The 23,596-nt window shown below is 57.6% G+C and overlaps 1 long non-coding RNA gene across 1 annotated transcript in view; it reads right to left on the bottom strand.

Moving 5' to 3' along the window:
• LOC143818555 (uncharacterized) overlaps positions 1–23,596 on the bottom strand; it is a 419,173-nt gene that overhangs the window by 305,089 nt on the left and 90,488 nt on the right. The window lies entirely within an intron of this gene.

Below are 23,596 nucleotides of genomic sequence, written 5' to 3'. Positions count from 1 at the left end.
TAGGAGAATTCCAATAGGGGTCGTGCTGTAAGACCGGAGCAACACCCTACTGAGGCGCGTTACCGGTGGCCGGAACGCCGAGGGAGTATTATAACATTCAGCTTCAAGCAATACTCTAAACAGCGGCAGGACAGTCAGTTTAAGGCGGGCTGTCTAACACATATCACCTATGAAGTCTTGGGAGGCAATTGCGGGAGAGGGGCGTCTCTAGGGTCCCGGAAGAACTCCAGGCCTATCCGACAAACGGGTGCCGTTCCAACTGTAACATCAGGAAGGGACGGAAGATTAGAAGAACATCATTTAATCGAGTTGTGAGGGAACTTAAGAAACAGACACAACGGTTGTGGGGTACTTTCCGTAAGCACAGCAGGGAAGGACTACAACACATAGCGCTAAGAAGGAAGGCACCGATTTCCACCTGTGAAGTGAACTCTGGAGGTGCCATTGGACCGGCCGGACTTGCGCAGCCTGGTGAACCGTATTCTGGACTGAGGACTCAGAGATCTCCAGTAAAGAGGTAAAGAGACTGCAACCTGGTGTCCTCGTTATTTACCGCGACCTGCACCCCACAACTGCACCGTTACAACACGACTTATTGCACCGGACGTCCCCCACTGACAGACAGGGCCACGGACCGGGTCTAGCCACCGTGACAACCCCAGGACTGAGACCTAGAGGCCCGGCTCCGGGTACCCCTCGGCCCTGCGGCGGTGTGGGGGCGCTCCACTTCCACCTTGCAAATGTTTCGCACACCCCCATACTGAATGTAACCCCAGACAATGATCTTTCCACCACCAAATTTAACTTTTCTGGGTGTATTTTGGATCCATACGGCTCCAGTAGGTCTCCTGCAGTATTTGCAGTGGTGTAATTCTACTAAAGATTCATCAGAGAAACCCACCTTCTTTGACTTTTCCAGCGTTCATCTGTTTAGCAGGCTGTGGGACTTTGCAAATGCCACACGGTTTTTTATTTGCCTTTTGTTTAGTGCTGGCTTTTGGGCACTGATTCGACCATGGAGGCCATTTCGAGACTGAATCCTACAAACTTTTCTAGTTGACAAAGGGAATTGAAGTGACCAGGCCTGTTGGAGCTCTGCTGCAGTGGAAGAGGGGCTTGCTTTGGATTTTCCAACCAACAAACGTTCCTCCTGAGCAGTTGTCTTGTGGGGTCTGCCGGACCTGGGCTTGTCAAACACATCTCCAGTCTCGTCAAATCTTTTTTGAATTCTTTGTACTTGACACTGAAACACATTAAAGATGCCAGCCACCTCTGCAGTGGATCTGGTCTTCAGCCTGATGATAATCCAGGCTTTGGTCGCAGGGTGGATTTTTTTGCATGTTGTCAGAGCTCAAGTTGCAGTTCAAGTGAAGGTCTGGGGTGCTGGTTTCTTTTCATAAACACACACTAATTAACCGATCATTTACTGAGCACAGGTGAGGATGTAAACTAGGATTGGGTGCATTGTATGACCAGGTGACAAAACTTTTGGCATAGGTGGTCTTCCTTTATTGGATAATCTCCTTTATTGGATGCTGCCCTTCCCGTGGTTGTTCCTTCCCGGAGAAAGGCCTGGCTATTCATTGCTTGCGTTGAGAAACACGTGATGGTGTCTCCGCAGCTTACTTTACATGTGTTTGCATATTTCCCATAAGGGATGGGGGCAGTGTTCTGGATCACTGCGTTGAGAAACACGTGATGGTGTCTCCGCAGTGTTGGATGTTTTGGTCTCCCCGAGGTCATTCATCTGTTCCTTCATAGCCTTTCACCAGGCACTGCTCCTAATAGCCAGTTTCCTACTCCACACTGATGAGGGGCAAAAACCCCGAAACAGCTGTTTGTGGATGGATACCATGCTTGGCATAGGTGGTCTTCCTTTATTGGATATTCTCCTTTATTGGATGCTGCCCTTCCCGTGGTTGTTCCTTCCCGGAGAAAGGCCTGGCTATTCATTGCTTGCGTTGAGAAACACGTGATGGTGTCTCCGCAGCTTACTTTACATGTGTTTGCATATTTCCCATAAGGGATGGGGGCAGTGTTCTGGATCACTGCGTTGAGAAACACGTGATGGTGTCTCCGCAGTGTTGGATGTTTTGGTCTCCCCGAGGTCATTCATCTGTTCCTTCATAACCCCAGGACTGAGACCTAGAGGCCCGGCTCCGGGTACCCCTCGGCCCTGCGGCGGTGTGGGGGCGCTCCAAACTTGGCGTCACGAACAGGATCTACTTAAGCCTGAAGAATCAGGTCATGTGTGCCTTGGAACTGTGATTTACTGTACTTGGACTGTATTATGTTGCAAAGACTGTGTCCCGACATTCCCCGCCAAAACCGCCGCCATTATAACACTATGTGGCGCGCAGGGAGCATGGGGCGTGTCCTCGTGGGCGTAGCTTGGAAGAGTGGCGCGAAAATGGAGCCCGCCCCTCACCGTTATTACTATGTCCAGAGAATGTGCCCATCAAGGAGAAGGGCCCGCCTCCTAGTGTGGGATGGTGGAGGAGAGAAAGGCCGCCCTCCGGACGGGGAGGGGCAAGAACTGCTGGAGACCACGAGGAAGAATCCGATTGGCAGCATGGAGCACGGAAGCCACCCCGGAGAGGGAGAGGAGACCTGTGCCAGGTTCTACCAATGGGAGCCGGCGGAGTCTTTACCCGGCTGCATCACTAATCAGGAAATCCTCGGGGCGGAAGTGGAGGAGCTGTGCCGGCAGTTCCGGAGTCTGTGCCAGCGAGCAACCATCCCTGGCGAGGAGCCGCACCAGGCATCGCTCTCATCATCGACTACAGAGGAGACCGACACCGGAGATGCGGCGGGAGCAGGTAACAGCGCCGACCCGGGCGTGGCGATTGAGGAGCCCCTATTGGTGGATGTAGACTCGCCCCCACCACGACCACCCGGACGGGTGTGTAGCCGCATTGAATGCGAGAGGCCCTGGGAAACTCTGCAGACGGCCGATCGCCCCCTACAGCCCATTAAACAACCCACGCAGCTCCAGGGAGAATGGGTAACCTTCAAATGGACCCGCGCGGCCACTACCAATCTGATGGGGTTCCCAGGGGATGCCCAGGAGGAGGGAGAGAGTGTCGAGGTCATCCGCCAGAGGGAATACCGCCAACGGCTGCGGCAGCAAGAAGAGGAGTGGGCCCTCAAGAAGGAGCTCCGACGTCAGGCTGAGCGGGAGAAAGACCTTCAGAAGAAGGCCCAAGTCAGGCAGGCTACTGAGGAGAACTGGGGTCCGCAGCGATATGGCGTGGTCAACACCTTCCGGATGCAGGGAGGTTGGGGCTTTATTAAGGAGCCCGGTCTCGCCTTGGAAGTGTTTGTAAACCGGCGGGATGTAGAGGCGCATCTCATTGAGGGACACCCAGGCCGGGATCTCTATCCAGGAGACCGAGTTAAATATACCCGCCACTGGGGGGATAAAGGGTGGTATGCCTTGCATGTACGTAAATACAAGCCGGAAGTGACACTACCACCCCCTGATGATTCCCCAAGACCTGCGGCCATTCCCCCGATCTCCCCGTGTGCCAAGTGTCTGCGGACCATCACTCCGAGGAGAACCGTGAGTACCCAGACCCCTATCCAGGGTGCAGATGCCCTTTATGTGGTGGCGGGAGGAGGGCAGTACTCACGGAGACCGCCCCCAGACTTGGAAGAATAAACCTCGATACCATGAATCTGTAAATAGTTACTGTTTTCTGTTGGGCTGCTAAACCCGTTCAGGGTAAACTCTTAAAGGGATCCCTTTGTTGACCCGGGATCCCTATTGTTTGTTTTTGTTACCAAAAGTTTTGCACAAGTTTAAAAAAAAACAAAAAAAAAACTGCTGAATCATGAACAGTGCATGATCAAAACTTCTTTGTATATAGTTTGCACCTTATTAAAGGTGCTCCCTACTGGTTTTACTTAAACAAGGACTCTTTGCGAAGATACCGTACTGGAACCTTTGATAAGTATGGACTGGTAGCTCGAGAAGATGTGCTACCTCACAGAGACTTGGTCTTCTCTTAAAGGGGATGTTCATTTGTTATGCTTCGATAGTAATATTGCTTAAGATGAGTAGCAATAATGTCTTGACCGAAGGAAATAATGATAATGTTTATATGAGAAAAGTTATATGTGTTTAACTGGTTAAATGTGAAGAAATATTGATAATGTTCTCTGAAAGAAAAAGTAGAAGGAAGAAATGAGAAAGTTTAATGTTGTGAAAAGAAGATAGTTGATAATGTTGATAAGAAAAGGGGGGGGGATAGAAGGTAAACCCTGCGTTCCCCATCGAAAGTTAGTAATGTGTTACTAAGGACAGAAAGTGAACCTGTAAGGGTTAGTGGGTGAGTCCTTATAGGAGCCAAGTAGAGCCGGCTCGGTGTTCTCAAACTGAAAGAAAAGTTATGTTCTATACTGTGTATAGTAGTTGAAAAGGCAGTAGGCCCTGGCTGAACGGGGCGGTCCTGTAACAGAAAGGAGAGGCAGTAGGTCTGGTGCCGATAGGACAGGCGGTCCTGCAGATTCAAAGTAGGAGAATATAAAAGTTAAATTGCCTTATAATGTGATTATAGGAAGGTCTTTGGTGGATACAGAGTGTATATCCTTAAAAGCAAAGTTAAATTATTGGTTAATAATGTTTGCACTTAGTAGAATACCCGGTTGGGTAAGAAAAGTTAATTATAGCATGTTGCTATGATATTTTTGCCATGTTTGTAACGTTCAAGTGTCCTTACCTCCCATAAAGGGAAGCCTGTTCAAGTATACTTATTGTTATTGCACTCAACAAAATTGTATGTCTTTTTGCTAACTTGTATTGTTGTTTTCTTCCCAGTCCCGGAGTACTGTGTTTAACCAGGGGGGAGTGCAGCGCCCCAGAGTCCTGGTCGTTGCAGTACTGTGGCTCCGCCACTATGGGGAGCTACGGTGCGTCCGATGGCACTGAAGGAGTTCATCTGATCAGGTATCACAGACACCAATACATTTCACAGCAGGGCCTCCGGGGGGAGCTAAGGGTGCTATTCATTAGGCCACTCCCCACCATAGTGGGTAAACCGGGGGTCAGGCAGGAAGTTAGATCAGAAAGCTGACTGGATTGGACGAAGCAACACCTAGTGGCAGAGGGTGTTGTGGAGGAAGAGACAGTAGGGTCTCTGTCAGGGGTGGGATCCTGACAGAGGCTTGGCATTGGAAAGAACGTAACGGGTCCGCGCCAGCTCCGGGAAGCGGCGGGACCCAAGAAAGGACTAGAAGCGAGATAGATTGTGCTGAGTGAGAAACGAGATCAAGCAATAGGAGAATTCCAATAGGGGTCGTGCTGTAAGACCGGAGCAACACCCTACTGAGGCGCGTTACCGGTGGCCGGAACGCCGAGGGAGTATTATAACATTCAGCTTCAAGCAATACTCTAAACAGCGGCAGGACAGTCAGTTTAAGGCGGGCTGTCTAACACATATCACCTATGAAGTCTTGGGAGGCAATTGCGGGAGAGGGGCGTCTCTAGGGTCCCGGAAGAACTCCAGGCCTATCCGACAAACGGGTGCCATTCCAACTGTAACAGGAAGGGACGGAAGATTAGAAGAACATCATTTAATCGAGTTGTGAGGGAACTTAAGAAACAGACACAACGGTTGTGGGGTACTTTCCGTAAGCACAGCAGGGAAGGACTACAACACATAGCGCTAAGAAGGAAGGCACCGATTTCCACCTGTGAAGTGAACTCTGGAGGTGCCATTGGACCGGCCGGACTTGCGCAGCCTGGTGAACCGTATTCTGGACTGAGGACTCAGAGATCTCCAGTAAAGAGGTAAAGAGACTGCAACCTGGTGTCCTCGTTATTTACCGCGACCTGCACCCCACAACTGCACCGTTACAACACGACTTATTGCACCGGACGTCCCCCACTGACAGACAGGGCCACGGACCGGGTCTAGCCACCGTGACAACCCCAGGACTGAGACCTAGAGGCCCGGCTCCGGGTACCCCTCGGCCCTGCGGCGGTGTGGGGGCGCTCCAAACTCACAGGGCCCTATGGTGAGGGGTGCGATGATCCCGGATGTGTACTGTACACATCCGGCATGATCGCGTCCCAGAAAGGGGGCGGGGCTTAGCGCCGAGCGGCTTCGCCGCTGCGGCGATACCGTCGGCCGTACGGAACGTGGAGACATACCCTTAGGGTATGTGTCCACGTTCAGGATTGCATCAGGATTTGGTCAGGATTTTTCATCAGTATTTGTAAGCCAAAACCAGGAGTGGGTGATAAATGCAGAAGTGGAGCATATGTTTCTATTATACTTTTCCTCTAACTGTTCCACTCCTGGTTTTGGCTTACAAATACTGATGAAAAATCCTGACCAAATCCTGATGCAATCCTGAACGTGGACACATACCCTTAGGGTATGTTTCCACGGTACGTAAACGCTGCTTGTTTGACGCTGCAGCGTCAAACAAGCAGCGTCCAGATGTTCCAGCATAGTGGAGGGGATTTTATGAAATCCCGTCTCCACTATGCGTGGAAACCCGCACGCGGCGGCCCTGCGACTCCGGACATGCTGCGCGTCTTTTCAGATCGCAGCATGTCCGTACACCTTGCGGGGACGCAGCATGTCCGTACACCTTGCGGGGACGCAGCGTCCCTGCAAGGCATATCACAGGGCCCTATGGCGAGGGGTGCGATGATCCCGGATGTGTACTGTACACATCCGGCACCATCGCGTCCCATTAAGGGGGCGGGGCTTAGCGCCGAGCGGCTTCGCTGCTGCGGCGATCCCGCCGGCAAACTGTACCGTGGAGACATAGCCTGAGATGCTCAGAAAAGCTGGGTGGCATGTGTGCTAGTGTGTGACTCAGTGCAGACGTCTCGCTGGCCTACGGTGAGTGATAGGAGCAAAAAGTGTGATGTGGATGTGAGAACTGTCTGTGGGGGGCGCTTAAGAGAGTGGACCAGTGAGTGCGGGAAGTTCCCCTGTATAGTAGCATCCAAGGCAGGTGTGTTGTGAGCAAGTGGTGTTCAAGAAACATTGGTGGCAGCGGTTGTGGCTTATCGTGACACATGATGTACTGGGAAATGGGAAAATTTGAAAAAAACACCATTCTGACATTGTTTTTTGGGAATTATATTTACGGCGTACATTATGTGGTAATAATGAGTGATACTCAACTGTCCCAGTTTTTTTTAATTGTTTTAGAGGTGGCAAAAAATCTGAACTTTGAGATAAAAATTTTTGGAAATTGTCTTACCATTTTCTGAGACCCCTAGTTTTAATTTTTCGGTCAATAGAGCTGTATGAGGAATTTTTTTTCTTTCTGTGAGACGAAACAACGTTTTTATGGATATTACTTTGGGATAGATATGACATTTTAATTGCTGGTTACAGCATTTTTAGTGGTATTGCATCAACCAAAAAATACCGCAATTTTGTCATTTTTATTTTTTTTCTGTTTATGGTGTTTACCAATTGGGTTATTATAGTGCTTTGGAACAAAGCACTATACTGTTATTCCACCGTGGTAAACTTCTTATTCTTATTATTCAGTCCGCACGTAATGCGGCCCGAACCGCTAAACTCACAGACTCCAGTGAGGTGTCATTTCGAAGCCAGCGTTCCTGAGAGGTGTGCTAAGTATTTTTCGTGCCGATCGGATTTGTAGTTTTTGCGCAATTTGTGTTTGAAAAAAGTCTTTCAATGCGTTTCAATAGAGAAATTTTCCTATACGTTTATAATGGGCTGGTTTCTGAGGCAATTTCTAAAAATAACTGCCACCTGGCCGATTAGCTCATTGATATGCGCAGTCAGACACAGTTACTATGCCAACGCCTATGAAGTCTACATCAGCTCACCAGGTCACAAGTTTTGTCAGATAATATCAGATCTTAAAGTGACAGTACAGCACAATTCCAAACCACTATCTGTAGTCTTATGATTATTAGACTGTGGCCCGATTCTAACTCATCGGGTATTCTAGAATATGTATGTCCACGTAGTATATTGCACAGCCACGCAGTATACAGTGCAGAGCCGTGCAGTACACAGCGCAGAGCCGCGCAGTACACAGCGCAGAGCCGCGCAGTATAAAGCGCAGAGCCGCGCAGTATAAAGCACAGAGCCGCGCAGTACACAGCGCAGAGCCGCGCAGTACACAGCGCAGAGCCGTGCAGTACACAGCGCAGAGCCGCGCAGTATAAAGCGCAGAGCCGTACAGTACACAGCGCAGAGCCGCGCAGTACACAGCGCAGAGCCGTGCAGTACACAGCGCAGAGCCGTGCAGTATAAAGCGCAGAGCCGTGCAGTACACAGCGCAGAGCCGCGCAGTACACAGCGCAGAGCCGTGCAGTACACAGCGCAGAGCCGTGCAGTATAAAGCGCAGAGCCGTGCAGTACACAGCGCAGAGCCGCGCAGTACACAGCGCAGAGCCGAGCAGTATAAAGCGCAGAGCCGCGCAGTATAAAGCGCAGAGCCGTGCAGTATAAAGCGCAGAGCCGTGCAGTACACAGCGCAGAGCCGCGCAGTACACAGCGCAGAGCCGTGCAGTACACAGCGCAGAGCCGTGCAGTATAAAGCGCAGAGCCGTGCAGTACACAGCGCAGAGCCGCGCAGTACACAGCGCAGAGCCGCGCAGTATAAAGCGCAGAGCCGCGCAGTACACAGCGCAGAGCCGCGCAGTACACAGCGCAGAGCCGTGCAGTACACAGCGCAGAGCCGCGCAGTATACAGCGCAGAGCCGCGCAGTACACAGCGCAGAGCCGCGCAGTACACAGCGCAGAGCCGCGCAGTACACAGCGCAGAGCCATGCAGTGCACAGCGCAAAGCCGCGCAGTACACAGCACAGAGCCGCGCAGTACACAGCGCAGAGCCACGCAGTACACAGCGCAGAGCCGAGCAGTACACAGCGCAGAGCCGTGCAGTATAAAGCGCAGAGCCGCGCAGTACACAGCGCAGAGCCGCGCAGTATAAAGCGCAGAGCCGCGCAGTACACAGCGCAGAGCCGCGCAGTACACAGCGCAGAGCCGTGCAGTACACAGCGCAGAGCCGCGCAGTATACAGCGCAGAGCCGCGCAGTACACAGCGCAGAGCCGTGCAGTATAAAGCGCAGAGCCGCGCAGTACACAGCGCAGAGCCGCGCAGTATAAAGCGCAGAGCCGCGCAGTACACAGCGCAGAGCCGCGCAGTACACAGCGCAGAGCCGTGCAGTACACAGCGCAGAGCCGCGCAGTATACAGCGCAGAGCCGCGCAGTACACAGCGCAGAGCCGCGCAGTACACAGCGCAGAGCCGCGCAGTACACAGCGCAGAGCCGCGCAGTACACAGCGCAGAGCCATGCAGTGCACAGCGCAAAGCCGCGCAGTATAAAGCGCAGAGCCGCGCAGTACACAGCGCAGAGCCGAGCAGTACACAGCGCAGAGCCGCGCAGTACACAGCGCAGAGCCGCGCAGTACACAGCACAGAGCCGCGTAGTACACAGCGCAGAGCCGAGCAGTACACAGCGCAGAACCGCGCAGTACACAGCACAGAGCCACGCAGTACACAGCGCAGAGCCGCGCAGTACACAGCGCAGAGCCGCGCAGTATAAAGCGGAGAGCCGCGCAGTACACAGTGCAGAGCCGAGCAGTACACAGCGCAGAGCTGCGCAATACACAGCGCAGAGCCGCGCAGTACACAGCGCAGAGCCGCGCAGTACACAGCGCAGAGCCGCGCAGTACACAGCGCAGAGCCGCGCAGTATAAAGCGGAGAGCCACGCAGTACACAGCGCAGAGCCGAGCAGTACACAGCGCAGAGCCGAGCAGTACACAGCGCAGAGCCGCGCAGTACACAGCGCAGAGCCGCGCAGTACACAGCGCAGAGCCGCGCAGTACACAGCGGAGAGCCGCGCAGTACACAGCGCAGAGCCGAGCAGTACACAGCGCAGAGCCGCGCAGTACACAGCGCAGAGCCGCGCAGTACACAGCGCAGAGCCGCGCAGTACACAGCGGAGAGCCGCGCAGTACACAGCGCAGAGCCGCGCAGTACAGAGCGCAGAGCCGCGCAGTATAAAGCGCAGAGCCGCGCAGTACACAGCGCAGAGCCGCGCAGTACACAGCGCAGAGCCGCGCAGTACACAGTGCAGAGCCGCGCAGTACACAGCCCAGAGCCGCGCAGTACACAGCGCAGAGCCACCCAGTATACAGCGCAGAGCCGCGCAGTATACAGCGCAGAGCCGCGCAGTACACAGCGTAGAGCCACGCAGTATGCAGCGCAGAGCCGCGCAGTATACAGCGCAGAGCCGCGTAGTATACTGTGCAGAGCCCCGCAGTAAACAGCGCAGAGCCGCGCAGTACAGAGCGTAGAGCCACGCAGTATGCAGCGCAGAGCCGCGCAGTATACAGTGCAGAGCCCCGCAGTATACAGCGCAGAGCCACGCAGTACAAAGCGCAGAGCCGCGCAGTATACAGCGCAGAGCCGCGCAGTATACAGCGCAGAACGCGCAGTACACAGTGCAGAGCCGCGCAGAGCCGTGCAGTACACAGCGCAGAGCCACGCAGTACACAGCGCAGAGCCACGCAGTATACAGCGCAGAGCCGCGTAGTATACAGCGCAGAGCCGCGTAGTATACAGCGCAGAGCCGCGTAGTATACAGCGCAGAGCCACGCAGTATACAGCGCAGAGCCGCGCAGTACACAGAGCAGAGCCGCGCAGTATACAGCGCAGAGCCGCGCAGTACACAGCGCAGAGCCGCGCAGTACACAGCGCAGAGCCGCGCAGTACACAGCGCAGAGCCGCGCAGTACAAAGCGCAGAGTCGCGCAGTATAAAGAGCAGAGCCGCGCAGTACACAGCGCAGAGCCGCGCAGTACACAGCGCAGAGCCGCGCAGTACACAGCGCAGAGCCGCGCAGTACAAAGCGCAGAGTCGCGCAGTAGAAAGCGCAGAGCCGCGCAGTACACAGCGCAGAGCCGCGCAGTACACAGCGCAGAGCCGCGCAGTACACAGCGCAGAGCCGCGCAGTACACAGCGCAGAGCAGCGCAGTACACAGCGCAGAGCCGCGCAGTACACAGCGCAGAGCCGCGCAGTACAAAGCGCAGAGTCGCGCAGTATAAAGCGCAGAGCCGCGCAGTACACAGCGCAGAGCCGCGCAGTACACAGCGCAGAGCCGCGCAGTACACAGCGCAGAGCCGCGCAGTACAAAGCGCAGAGTCGCGCAGTATAAAGCGCAGAGCCACGCAGTACACAGCGCAGAGCCGCGCAGTACACAGCGCAGAGCCGCGCAGTACACAGCGCAGAGCCGCGCAGTACACAGCGCAGAGCCACGCAGTACACAGCGCAGAGCCGCGCAGTACAAAGCGCAGAGTCGCGCAGTATAAAGCGCAGAGCCGCGCAGTACACAGCGCAGAGCCGCGCAGTACACAGCGCAGAGCCGCGCAGTACACAGCGCAGAGCCGCGCAGTATACAGCGCAGAGCCGTGCAGTACACAGCGCAGAGCCGCGCAGTACACAGCGCAGAGCCGCGCAGTACACAGCGTAGAGCCACGCAGTATGCAGCGCAGAGCCGCGCAGTATACAGCGCAGAGCCGCGTAGTATACTGTGCAGAGCCCCGCAGTACACAGCGCAGAGCCGCGCAGTACACAGCGCAGAGCCGCGCAGTACACAGCGCAGAGCCGCGCAGTACACAGCGCAGAGCCACGCAGTACACAGCGCAGAGCCGCGCAGTACACAGCGCAGAGCCGCGCAGTACAAAGCGCAGAGTCGCGCAGTATAAAGCGCAGAGCCGCGCAGTACACAGCGCAGAGCCGCGCAGTACACAGCGCAGAGCCGCGCAGTACACAGCGCAGAGCCGCGCAGTATACAGCGCAGAGCCGCGCAGTACACAGCGCAGAGCCGCGCAGTACACAGCGCAGAGCCGCGCAGTACACAGCGTAGAGCCACGCAGTATGCAGCGCAGAGCCGCGCAGTATACAGCGCAGAGCCGCGTAGTATACTGTGCAGAGCCCCGCAGTAAACAGCGCAGAGCCGCGCAGTACACAGCGTAGAGCCACGCAGTATGCAGCGCAGAGCCGCGCAGTATACAGTGCAGAGCCCCGCAGTATACAGCGCAGAGCCGCGCAGTACAAAGCGCAGAGCCGCGCAGTATACAGCGCAGAGCCGCGCAGTATACAGCGCAGAACGCTCAGTACACAGTGCAGAGCCGCGCAGAGCCGTGCAGTACACAGCGCAGAGCCACGCAGTACACAGCGCAGAGCCACGCAGTATACAGCGCAGAGCCGCGTAGTATACAGCGCAGAGCCGCGTAGTATACAGCGCAGAGCCGCGTAGTATACAGCGCAGAGCCACGCAGTATACAGCGCAGAGCCGCGCAGTACACAGAGCAGAGCCGCGCAGTATACAGCGCAGAGCCGCGCAGTACACAGCGCAGAGCCGCGCAGTACACAGCGCAGAGCCGCGCAGTACACAGCGCAGAGCCGCGCAGTACACAGCGCAGAGCCGCGCAGTACACAGCGCAGAGCCGCGCAGTACACAGCGCAGAGCCGCGCAGTACACAGCGCAGAGCCGCGCAGTACACAGCGCAGAGCCGCGCAGTACACAGCGCAGAGCCGCGCAGTACAAAGCGCAGAGTCGCGCAGTATAAAGCGCAGAGCCGCGCAGTACACAGCGCAGAGCCGCGCAGTACACAGCGCAGAGCCGCGCAGTACACAGCGCAGAGCCGCGCAGTATACAGCGCAGAGCCGCGCAGTACACAGCGCAGAGCCGCGCAGTACACAGCGCAGAGCCGCGCAGTACACAGCGCAGAGCCGCGCAGTACACAGCGCAGAGCCGCGCAGTACAAAGCGCAGAGTCGCGCAGTATAAAGCGCAGAGCCGCGCAGTACACAGCGTAGAGCCGCGCAGTACACAGCGCAGAGCCGCGCAGTACACAGCGCAGAGCCGCGCAGTATACAGCGCAGAGCCGCGCAGTACACAGCGCAGAGCCGCGCAGTACACAGCGCAGAGCCGCGCAGTACACAGCGCAGAGCCGTGCAGTACAAAGCGCAGAGCCGCGCAGTATAAAGCGCAGAGCCGCGCAGTACACAGCGCAGAGCCGCGCAGTACACAGCGCAGAGCCGCGCAGTATAAAGCGGAGAGCCGGGCAGTACACAGCGCAGAGCCGCACAGTACACAGCGCAGAGCCGCGCAGTGCACAGCGCAGAGCCGCGCAGTACACAGCGCAGAGCCGCGCAGTACACAGCGCAGAGCGCAGAGCCGCGCAGTATACCGCGCAGAGCCGTGCAGTGCACAGCGCAGAGCCGCGCAGTACACAGCGCAGAGCCGCGCAGTATAAAGCGCAGAGCCGCGCAGTGTAAAGCACAGAGCCGCGCAGTACACAGCGCAGAGCCGCGCAGTACACAGCGCAGAGCCGCGCAGTACACAGCGCAGAGCCGCGCAGTACACAGCGCAGAGCCACGCAGTACACAGCGCAGAGCCGCGCAGTACACAGCGCAGAGCCGCGCAGTACAAAGCGCAGAGTCGCGCAGTATAAAGCGCAGAGCCGCGCAGTACACAGCGCAGAGCCGCGCAGTACACAGCGCAGAGCCGCGCAGTACACAGCGCAGAGCCGCGCAGTATACAGCGCAGAGCCGCGCAGTACACAGCGCAGAGCCGCGCAGTACACAGCGCAGAGCCGCGCAGTACACAGCGTAGAGCCACGCAGTATGCAGCGCAGAGCCGCGCAGTATACAGCGCAGAGCCGCGTAGTATACTGTGCAGAGCCCCGCAGTAAACAGCGCAGAGCCGCGCAGTACACAGCGTAGAGCCACGCAGTATGCAGCGCAGAGCCGCGCAGTATACAGTGCAGAGCCCCGCAGTATACAGCGCAGAGCCGCGCAGTACAAAGCGCAGAGCCGCGCAGTATACAGCGCAGAGCCGCGCAGTATACAGCGCAGAACGCGCAGTACACAGTGCAGAGCCGCGCAGAGCCGTGCAGTACACAGCGCAGAGCCACGCAGTACACAGCGCAGAGCCACGCAGTATACAGCGCAGAGCCGCGTAGTATACAGCGCAGAGCCGCGTAGTATACAGCGCAGAGCCGCGTAGTATACAGCGCAGAGCCACGCAGTATACAGCGCAGAGCCGCGCAGTACACAGAGCAGAGCCGCGCAGTATACAGCGCAGAGCCGCGCAGTACACAGCGCAGAGCCGCGCAGTACACAGCGCAGAGCCGCGCAGTACACAGCGCAGAGCCGCGCAGTACACAGCGCAGAGCCGCGCAGTACAAAGCGCAGAGTCGCGCAGTATAAAGAGCAGAGCCGCGCAGTACACAGCGCAGAGCCGCGCAGTACACAGCGCAGAGCCGCGCAGTACACAGCGCAGAGCCGCGCAGTACAAAGCGCAGAGTCACGCAGTATAAAGCGCAGAGCCACGCAGTACACAGCGCAGAGCCGCGCAGTACACAGCGCAGAGCCGCGCAGTACACAGCGCAGAGCCACGCAGTATACAGCGCAGAGCCGCGCAGTACACAGCGCAGAGCCGCGCAGTACACAGCGCAGAGCCGCGCAGTACACAGCGCAGAGCCGCGCAGTACACAGCGCAGAGCTGCGCAGTACACAGCGCAGAGCCGCGCAGTACAAAGCGCAGAGTCGCGCAGTATAAAGCGCAGAGCCGCGCAGTACACAGCGCAGAGCCGCGCAGTACACAGCGCAGAGCCGCGCAGTACACAGCGCAGAGCCGCGCAGTACAAAGCGCAGAGTCGCGCAGTATAAAGCGCAGAGCCACGCAGTACACAGCGCAGAGCCGCGCAGTACACAGCGCAGAGCCGCGCAGTACACAGCGCAGAGCCGCGCAGTACACAGCGCAGAGCCGCGCAGTACACAGCGCAGAGCCGCGCAGTACACAGCGCAGAGCCGCGCAGTACACAGCGCAGAGCCGCGCAGTACACAGCGCAGAGCCGCGCAGTACAAAGCGCAGAGTCGCGCAGTATAAAGCGCAGAGCCGCGCAGTACACAGCGCAGAGCCGCGCAGTACACAGCGCAGAGCCGCGCAGTACACAGCGCAGAGCCGCGCAGTATACAGCGCAGAGCCGCGCAGTACACAGCGCAGAGCCGCGCAGTACACAGCGCAGAGCCGCGCAGTACACAGCGCAGAGCCGCGCAGTACACAGCGCAGAGCCGCGCAGTACAAAGCGCAGAGTCGCGCAGTATAAAGCGCAGAGCCGCGCAGTACACAGCGCAGAGCCGCGCAGTACACAGCGCAGAGCCGCGCAGTACACAGCGCAGAGCCGCGCAGTATACAGCGCAGAGCCGCGCAGTACACAGCGCAGAGCCGCGCAGTACACAGCGCAGAGCCGCGCAGTACACAGCGCAGAGCCGTGCAGTACAAAGCGCAGAGCCGCGCAGTATAAAGCGCAGAGCCGCGCAGTACACAGCGCAGAGCCGCGCAGTACACAGCGCAGAGCCGCGCAGTATAAAGCGGAGAGCCGGGCAGTACACAGCGCAGAGCCGCACAGTACACAGCGCAGAGCCGCGCAGTACACAGCGCAGAGCCGCGCAGTACACAGCGCAGAGCCGCGCAGTACACAGCGCAGAGCGCAGAGCCGCGCAGTATACCGCGCAGAGCCGTGCAGTGCACAGCGCAGAGCCGCGCAGTACACAGCGCAGAGCCGCGCAGTATAAAGCGCAGAGCCGCGCAGTGTAAAGCACAGAGCCGCGCAGTACACAGCGCAGAGCCGCGCAGTACACAGCGCAGAGCCGCGCAGTACACAGCGCAGAGCAGCGCAGTACACAGCGCAGAGCCGCGCAGTACACAGCGCAGAGCCGCGCAGTACAAAGCGCAGAGTCGCGCAGTATAAAGCGCAGAGCCGCGCAGTACACAGCGCAGAGCCGCGCAGTACACAGCGCAGAGCCGCGCAGTACACAGCGCAGAGCCGCGCAGTACAAAGCGCAGAGTCGCGCAGTATAAAGCGCAGAGCCACGCAGTACACAGCGCAGAGCCGCGCAGTACACAGCGCAGAGCCGCGCAGTACACAGCGCAGAGCCGCGCAGTACACAGCGCAGAGCCGCGCAGTACACAGCGCAGAGCCGCGCAGTACACAGCGCAGAGCCGCGCAGTACACAGCGCAGAGCCGCGCAGTACAAAGCGCAGAGTCGCGCAGTATAAAGCGCAGAGCCGCGCAGTACACAGCGCAGAGCCGCGCAGTACACAGCGCAGAGCCGCGCAGTACACAGCGCAGAGCCGCGCAGTATACAGCGCAGAGCCGCGCAGTACACAGCGCAGAGCCGCGCAGTACACAGCGCAGAGCCGCGCAGTACACAGCGCAGAGCCGCGCAGTACACAGCGCAGAGCCGCGCAGTACAAAGCGCAGAGTCGCGCAGTATAAAGCGCAGAGCCGCGCAGTACACAGCGCAGAGCCGCGCAGTACACAGCGCAGAGCCGCGCAGTACACAGCGCAGAGCCGCGCAGTATACAGCGCAGAGCCGCGCAGTACACAGCGCAGAGCCGCGCAGTACACAGCGCAGAGCCGCGCAGTACACAGCGCAGAGCCGTGCAGTACAAAGCGCAGAGCCGCGCAGTATAAAGCGCAGAGCCGCGCAGTACACAGCGCAGAGCCGCGCAGTACACAGCGCAGAGCCGCGCAGTATAAAGCGGAGAGCCGGGCAGTACACAGCGCAGAGCCGCACAGTACACAGCGCAGAGCCGCGCAGTACACAGCGCAGAGCCGCGCAGTACACAGCGCAGAGCCGCGCAGTACACAGCGCAGAGCGCAGAGCCGCGCAGTATACCGCGCAGAGCCGTGCAGTGCACAGCGCAGAGCCGCGCAGTACACAGCGCAGAGCCGCGCAGTATAAAGCGCAGAGCCGCGCAGTGTAAAGCACAGAGCCGCGCAGTACACAGCGCAGAGCCGCGCAGTACACAGCGCAGAGCCGCGCAGTACACAGCGCAGAGCAGCGCAGTACACAGCGCAGAGCCGCGCAGTACACAGCGCAGAGCCGCGCAGTACACAGCGCAGAGCCGCGCAGTACACAGCGCAGAGCCGTGCAGTATACAGCGCAGAGCCGCGCAGTATACAGCGCAGAGCCGCGCAGTACACAGCGCAGAGCCGCCCAGTATACAGCGCAGAGCCGCGCAGTAGACAGCGCAGAGCCGCGCAGTACACAGCGTAGAGCCACGCAGTATACAGCGCAGAGCCGCGCAGTATACAGCGCAGAGCCGCGTAGTATACAGCGCAGAGCCTCGCAGTATACAGTGCAGAGCCCCGCAGTGTACAGCGCAGAGCCGTGCAGTACACAGTGCAGAGCCGCGCAGTACACAGCGCAGAGCCGCGCAGTATACAGCACAGACACACGCAGTACACAGCACGGACACGCGCAGTACACAGCGCAGAGCCGCGCAGTACACAGCGCAGAGCCGCGTAGTATACAGCGAAGAGCCACGCAGTATATAGCGCAGAGCCGCGCAGTACAAAGCGCAGAGCCGCGCAGTATACAGCGCAGAGCCGCGTAGTATACAGCGCAGAGCCGCGTAGTATACAGCGCAGAGCCACGCAGTATACAGCGCAGAGCCACGCAGTATACAGCGCAGAGCCACGTAGTTATACTGCCCAGTCACGTAGTATATTGTCCAGTCACATAGTATACTGCATATCCCTGTTAAAAAAAAAAAAAAGAATTAAAATAAAAAAGTTACATACTCACCTCCTGGAGCGGCCGGTATCTGATGGTTGTTGCACCTCCTAGAGCGGCCGGTACACGATGCTTGTTGCACCTGGAGTGGCCGGTACCCGATGCTTGTTGCGCGCTCCGGTCCCAAGAGTGCATTGCGGTCTCATGAGATGATGACGTAGCGGTGTTGTGAGACAGAAAGACGGAAGTGCCCTTAGACAATTATATAGTAGATTACCCCGCTCACCAAATCGGACCCCGAGGGGCCCGGCTCACCAAATCGGACCCAGAGTGACCCCGCCCACCAAATCGGACCCAGAGTGACCCCGCCCACCAAATCGGACCCAGAGTGGCTCCGCCCACCAAATCGAACCCAGAGTGACCCCTTCCACCAAATCAGACCCAGAGTGACCCCTTCCACCAAATCGGACCCAGAGTGACCCCACCCACCAAATCGGACCCTGAGGTGCCCAGCCCACCAAATGAGACCCTGAGGTGCCCAGCCCACCAAATCGGACCGAGTGACCCCACCCACCAAATTGGTCCCTAAGGTGCCCCGCCCACCAAATCGGACCCAGAGTGGCTCCGCCCACCGAATCGGACCCAGAGTGGCCGCGCCCACAGAATCGGACCAAAAGTGACCCCGCCCACCGAATCGGACCTAGATTTACCCCACCCACAAAATCAGACCCAGATTGACCCAACCCACCAAATCGGACCGCCTGAGGGGCACCCAAGTGTGAAAGTCTTGCAGGGGCAGCCCGGGCACCATTCCAAAGCACTATCTGTAGTTCCTTCAGGAAATACCCATCTAGTTTATTTTTATATTTTGGTAGCTCGGCCTTTTCTGGATTGGGCGATATAACTTGACTATTTTTTTTATTATGTTCAGTTTCAATTTAAATTTAACTTTGAGTTTTTTTCATAATTTTTTTTTAACTATTGTTGCTTTTTTTCTTCTCACTGTATTTATTGCTTCCTAAGCTGGACTACATACAGGGGTTAATTATGAAGCAAAACTGTGAACTTTTTGACCCTTTTTTGTTTCCTTTCCATTACAGTCTTCTATGGAGAGAATAAAAAATCCATGCAAAATTACAATGAAGTCTCCAATTGTGGAACTGAAGCGTTCTTCTACTAAAAAAATGCACTCGAAAAAACGTGCAACAAAAAAAGCAATTAAAAGTTATAATTATTTTGGTGCAAATACCTATGGAAACAATACAGCACTTCTGCACATGTGAACACGGCCCAGAAGAGACTCTGGACAATTTGTACCTTCTACACCAGGTTCACACTTGTTATTTATTTTTCGATCACTACTTGAAATTACACACAAATTAAAATAGATTAACCTGAACCAATTACATGGAAAAAAAACACAATATTATGTAATATTTATTCTGAAACTAGATGAAATAATTACAACTACAACATTAGTCTGTGCGCATCATGGGTGATCCATGTTACCGGTAAGTGAGGAGGAGACATTCCTGGAAGGAGCTGACAATATATAGATCACATTGCTCACATATGAGGCTACAGAATTATACAGGTTTGAAAATATCAAATATACAGGTAAAAAAAAACAACAAAAAACAGTAACTTAAAGCAATGACTTGTGCGCTAGTAAGTTTTCATACATCTCATCCCAATCCAGCTAACCCCTATCCGTACAGTGACAGCTGGTATTGGATTGTCTGCCATGGGTGACATACCTAGTTCTCCTATATTAGACCCGTTGCCATGTTCGGCTTTATGACATCACAGAAGCGTTGTCCACGAGTCATGGAATGTTCCGCAAGAACGGTCAGTGCGAGGCAATCAGAGGTAGAGAGGAGAGCTGAACACTAACCCAGAGCTACTTGTATATTATTATTTTCTTTATTGTATTTTTTTTTTACTTTATTTCTTTTTTGGGAGTGTTATCTATCTATCATCCACACACACTTTTGTGTGTGTGGAGGGGAAAGCAGCCTAATGGCTGCACCCGTAGGTGGAGGAAAGTTCCAACCACGGAGACATCTCCCATATGCCAGAACATCCCCATACAGCCAGAGGCCTGAACACCACCAAAGGCAAACTGGCTTCACTGGGTATGTGATGCCAGCACTTGGTAACATCGTGCCATTTATTACCTCCCTGTTCAAAAGACCGGAAAAGGCATCGGACCAATATGTGAGAATGAGAAGACCACAACCATATCCTTCAGTACCCGAAATTGGCCGATATGTACAACCTGCAGCAAACATCAGCGCAGAGCCAGAGGTTACGAAGAAACACCTGATAATCTCCAGAACAGTAGATAAGGTAGAGACAGAAGCCACATTGCCCAGGAGCCCATCCCCCTGGAAGGCCCTAACTTCCTCTCAAATACTGAAACTCTTAGGTATGCCTTACGCCTATCAACCGCGTATTAAGGTGACAGCTAGAGAAGGCTACAATCCTATACCACCACACATGCCAGTCAGCTATGCTGCTAGAAACATCATGCAAGCAATGCTGAAGAGCCCACAGGATGTACGCTGGACCTACATGAGAGATGGGGGCTACCTTCCAAGTGCCAGGAATCTCATTCTCCCGAGAAGAGAATTCCGCGGGACACTATCATTTAGCCAAAGGAAAATGTAGTGGTGAGTGGCTTGCAGCATGCCCAAAACATCTTCTGCACAGCTGCTTCTTGGACAGATTTTATGGTTTTGACTAAGGCTTGCTCAATGGATTATGTTTCTACACTGCCGCCTGCCCCGACCTCTGCTTGTTCAATGGATTATGCTTCTTCACTGCCGCCTGCCCCGACCTCTGCTTGTTCAATGGATTATGTTTCTACACTGCCGCCTGCCCTGACCTCTGCTTGCTCAATGGATTATGTTTCTACACTGCCGCCTGCCCTGACCTCTGCTTGCTCAATGGATTGTTTCTGGATTGTATAACTACAATAAAATGAATTGTTTTGAACCGCAATATTCCTTTCTTCTCCTCATTTCTATCTATTATGGAGTTGGGCATTTTCCCTGTCTGGGATCTTTTGCTCAATTAGAGTGCAATTTATATAAAATAAAATATGCACATCTAATATATAATTGCCTGGAATACTACTTCCTGCAATTTGTGCCAACTTCCGTGGCTTTGTCCGGAGCTAATGTCCGTAGATAATGTCCGGAGCTAATGTCCGGAGATAATGTCCGGAGCTAATGTCCGGAGCTAATGTCCGGAGATAAGTGACGTCACCAGTGTCCTACACCCAGGCAGAGCACAGGGGCCCCAGGCAGCATATGGGGCCCCAGACAGAGCACAGTGGCCCCAGGCAGAGCACAGGGGCCCCAGGCAGCATATGGGGCCCCAGGCAGAGCACAGGGGCCCCAGGCAGCCTATGGGGCCCCAGGCAGAGCACAGTGGCCCCAGGCAGAGCACAGGGGCCCCAGGCAGCATATGGGGCCCCAGGCAGAGCACAGGGGCCCCAGGCAGCATATGGGGCCCCAGGCAGAGCACAGTGGCCCCAGGCAGAGCACAGGGGCCCCAGGCAGAACATGGGGCCCCAGGCAGAGCACAGGGGCCCCAGGCAGAGCACAGGGGCCCCAGGCAGAGCACAGGGGCCCCAGGCAGAGCACAGGGGCCCCAGGCAGCATATGGGGCCCCAGGCAGAGCACAGGGGCCCCAGGCAATGCACAGGGGCCCCAGGCAGCATATGGTGCCCCAGGCAGAGCACAGGGGCCCCAGGCAGCATATGGGGCCCCAGGCAGAGCACAGTGGCCCCAGGCAGAGCACACACCAAATCGGAGGCCGAGGAGCCCCGACCACCAAATCGAAGGCCGAGCGGCCCCGCCCACCAAAGCGGAGGCCGAGGGGCCCGGCCCCGCCCACCGAAGCGGAGGCCGAGGGGCCCCGACCACCACATCGGAGGCCGAGGGGCCCCGCCCACCAAATCGGAGGCCGAGGGTCCCCGCCCACCAAATCGGAGGCCGAGGGTCCCCGCCCACCAAATCGGAGGATGAGGGTCCCCGCCCACCAAATCGGAGGCCGAGGGTCCCCACCCACCAAATCGGAGGCCGAGGGTACCCGCCCACCAAATCGGAGGCCGAGGGTCCCCGCCCACCAAATCGGAGGCCGAGGGTACCCGCCCACCAAATCGGAGGCCGAGGGTCCCCGCCCACCAAATCGGAGGCCGAGGGTCCCCGCCCACCAAATCGGAGGCCGAGGGTCCCCGCCCACCAAATCGGAGGCCGAGGGTCCCCGCCCACCAAATCGGAAGCCGAGGGTCCCCGCCTACCAAATCGGAGGCCGAGGGTCCCCGCCCACCAAATCGGAGGCAGAGGGACCCCGCCCACCAAATCGGAGGCCGAGGGGCCCCGCCCACCAAAGCGGAGGCCGAGGGTCCCCGACCACCAAATCGGAGGCCGAGGGTCCCCGCCCACCAAATCGGAGGCCGAGGGTCCCCGCCAACCAAATCGGAGGCCGAGGGGCCCCGCCAACCAAATCGGAGGCCGAGGAGCCCCGCCCACCAAATCGAAGGCCGAGGGGCCCAGCCCCGCCCACCAAAGAGGAGGCCGAGGGGCCCCGCCCACCACATTGGAGGCCGAGGGGCCCCTCCCACCAAATCGGAGGCCAAGGGTCCCCACCCACCAAATCGGAGGCCGAGGGTCCCCGCCCACCAAATCGGAGGCCGAGGGTCCCCGCCCACCAAATCGGAGGCCGAGGGTCCTCGCCCACCAAATCGGAGGCCGAGGGGCCCCACCAACCAAATCGGAGGCCGAGGGGCCCCGCCCACCAAATCGGAGGCCGAGGGTCCCCGCCCACCAAATCGGAGGCCGAGGGGCCCCGCCAACCAAATCGGAGGCCGAGGGGCCCCGCCCACCAAATCGGAGGCCGAGGGGCCCCGCCCACCAAATCGGAGGCCGAGGGTCCCCGCCCACCAAATCGGAGGCCGAGGGGCCCCGCCAACCAAATCGGAGGCCGAGGGGCCCCGCCCACCAAATCGGAGGCCGAGGGTCCCCGCCCACCAAATCGGAGGCCGAGAGTCCCCGCCCACCAAATCGGAGGATAAGGGGCCCCGCCAACCAAATCGGAGGCTGAGGGGCCCCGCCAATCAAATCAAAGGCCGAGGAGCCCCACCCAACAAATCGAAGGCCGAGCGGCCCCGCCCACCAAAGCAGAGGCCGAGGGGCCCGGCCCCGCCCACCAAAGCGGAGGCCGAGGTGCCCCGACCACCACATCAGAGGCCGAGGGGCCCCGCCCACCAAATCGGAGGCCGAGGGGCCCCGCCCACCAAATCGGAGGCCGAGGGTCCCCGCCCACCAAATCGGAGGCCGAGGGTCCCCGCCCACCAAATTGGAGGCCGAGGGTCCCCGCCCACCAAATCGGAGGCCGAGGGGCCCCGCCTACCAAATCGGAGGCCGAGGGTCCCCGCCCACCAAATCGGAGGCCGAGGGTCCCCGCCCACCAAATCGGAGGCCGAGGGGCCCCGCCCACCAAATCGGAGGCCAGGGGTCCCCGCCCACCAAATCGGAGGCCGAGGGGCCCCGCCCACCACATCGGAGGCCGATGGGCCCCGCCCACCAAATCGGAGGTCGAGGGTCCCCGCCCACCAAATCGGAGGCCGAGGGTCCCCGCCCACCAAATCGGAGGCCGAGGGTCCCCGCCCACCAAATCGGAGGCCGAGGGTCCACACCAACCAAATCGGAGGCCGAGGGGCCCCGCCCACCAAATCGAAGGCCGAGGGGCCCCGCCCACCAAAGCGGAGGCCGAGGGTCCCCGCACACCAAATCGGAGGCAGAGGGACCCCGCCCACCAAATCGGAGGCCGAGGGGCCCCGCCCACCAAAGCAGAGGCCGAGGGTCCCTGACCACCAAATCGGAGGCCGAGGGTCCCTGCCCACCAAATCGGAGGCCGAGGGTCCCTGCCCACCAAATCGGAGGCCGAGGGTCCCCGCCCACCAAATCGGAGGCCGAGGGGCCCCGCCAACCAAATCGGAGGCCGAGGGGCCCCGCCAACCAAATCGGAGGCCGAG

This window comes from Ranitomeya variabilis, chromosome 3, assembly GCF_051348905.1.
Source record: "Ranitomeya variabilis isolate aRanVar5 chromosome 3, aRanVar5.hap1, whole genome shotgun sequence".
Classification (NCBI taxonomy): Eukaryota; Metazoa; Chordata; class Amphibia; order Anura; family Dendrobatidae; genus Ranitomeya; species Ranitomeya variabilis.
Note: the sequence above shows the minus strand (reverse complement) of the source record. Positions and strands in the feature narration are given on the sequence as shown.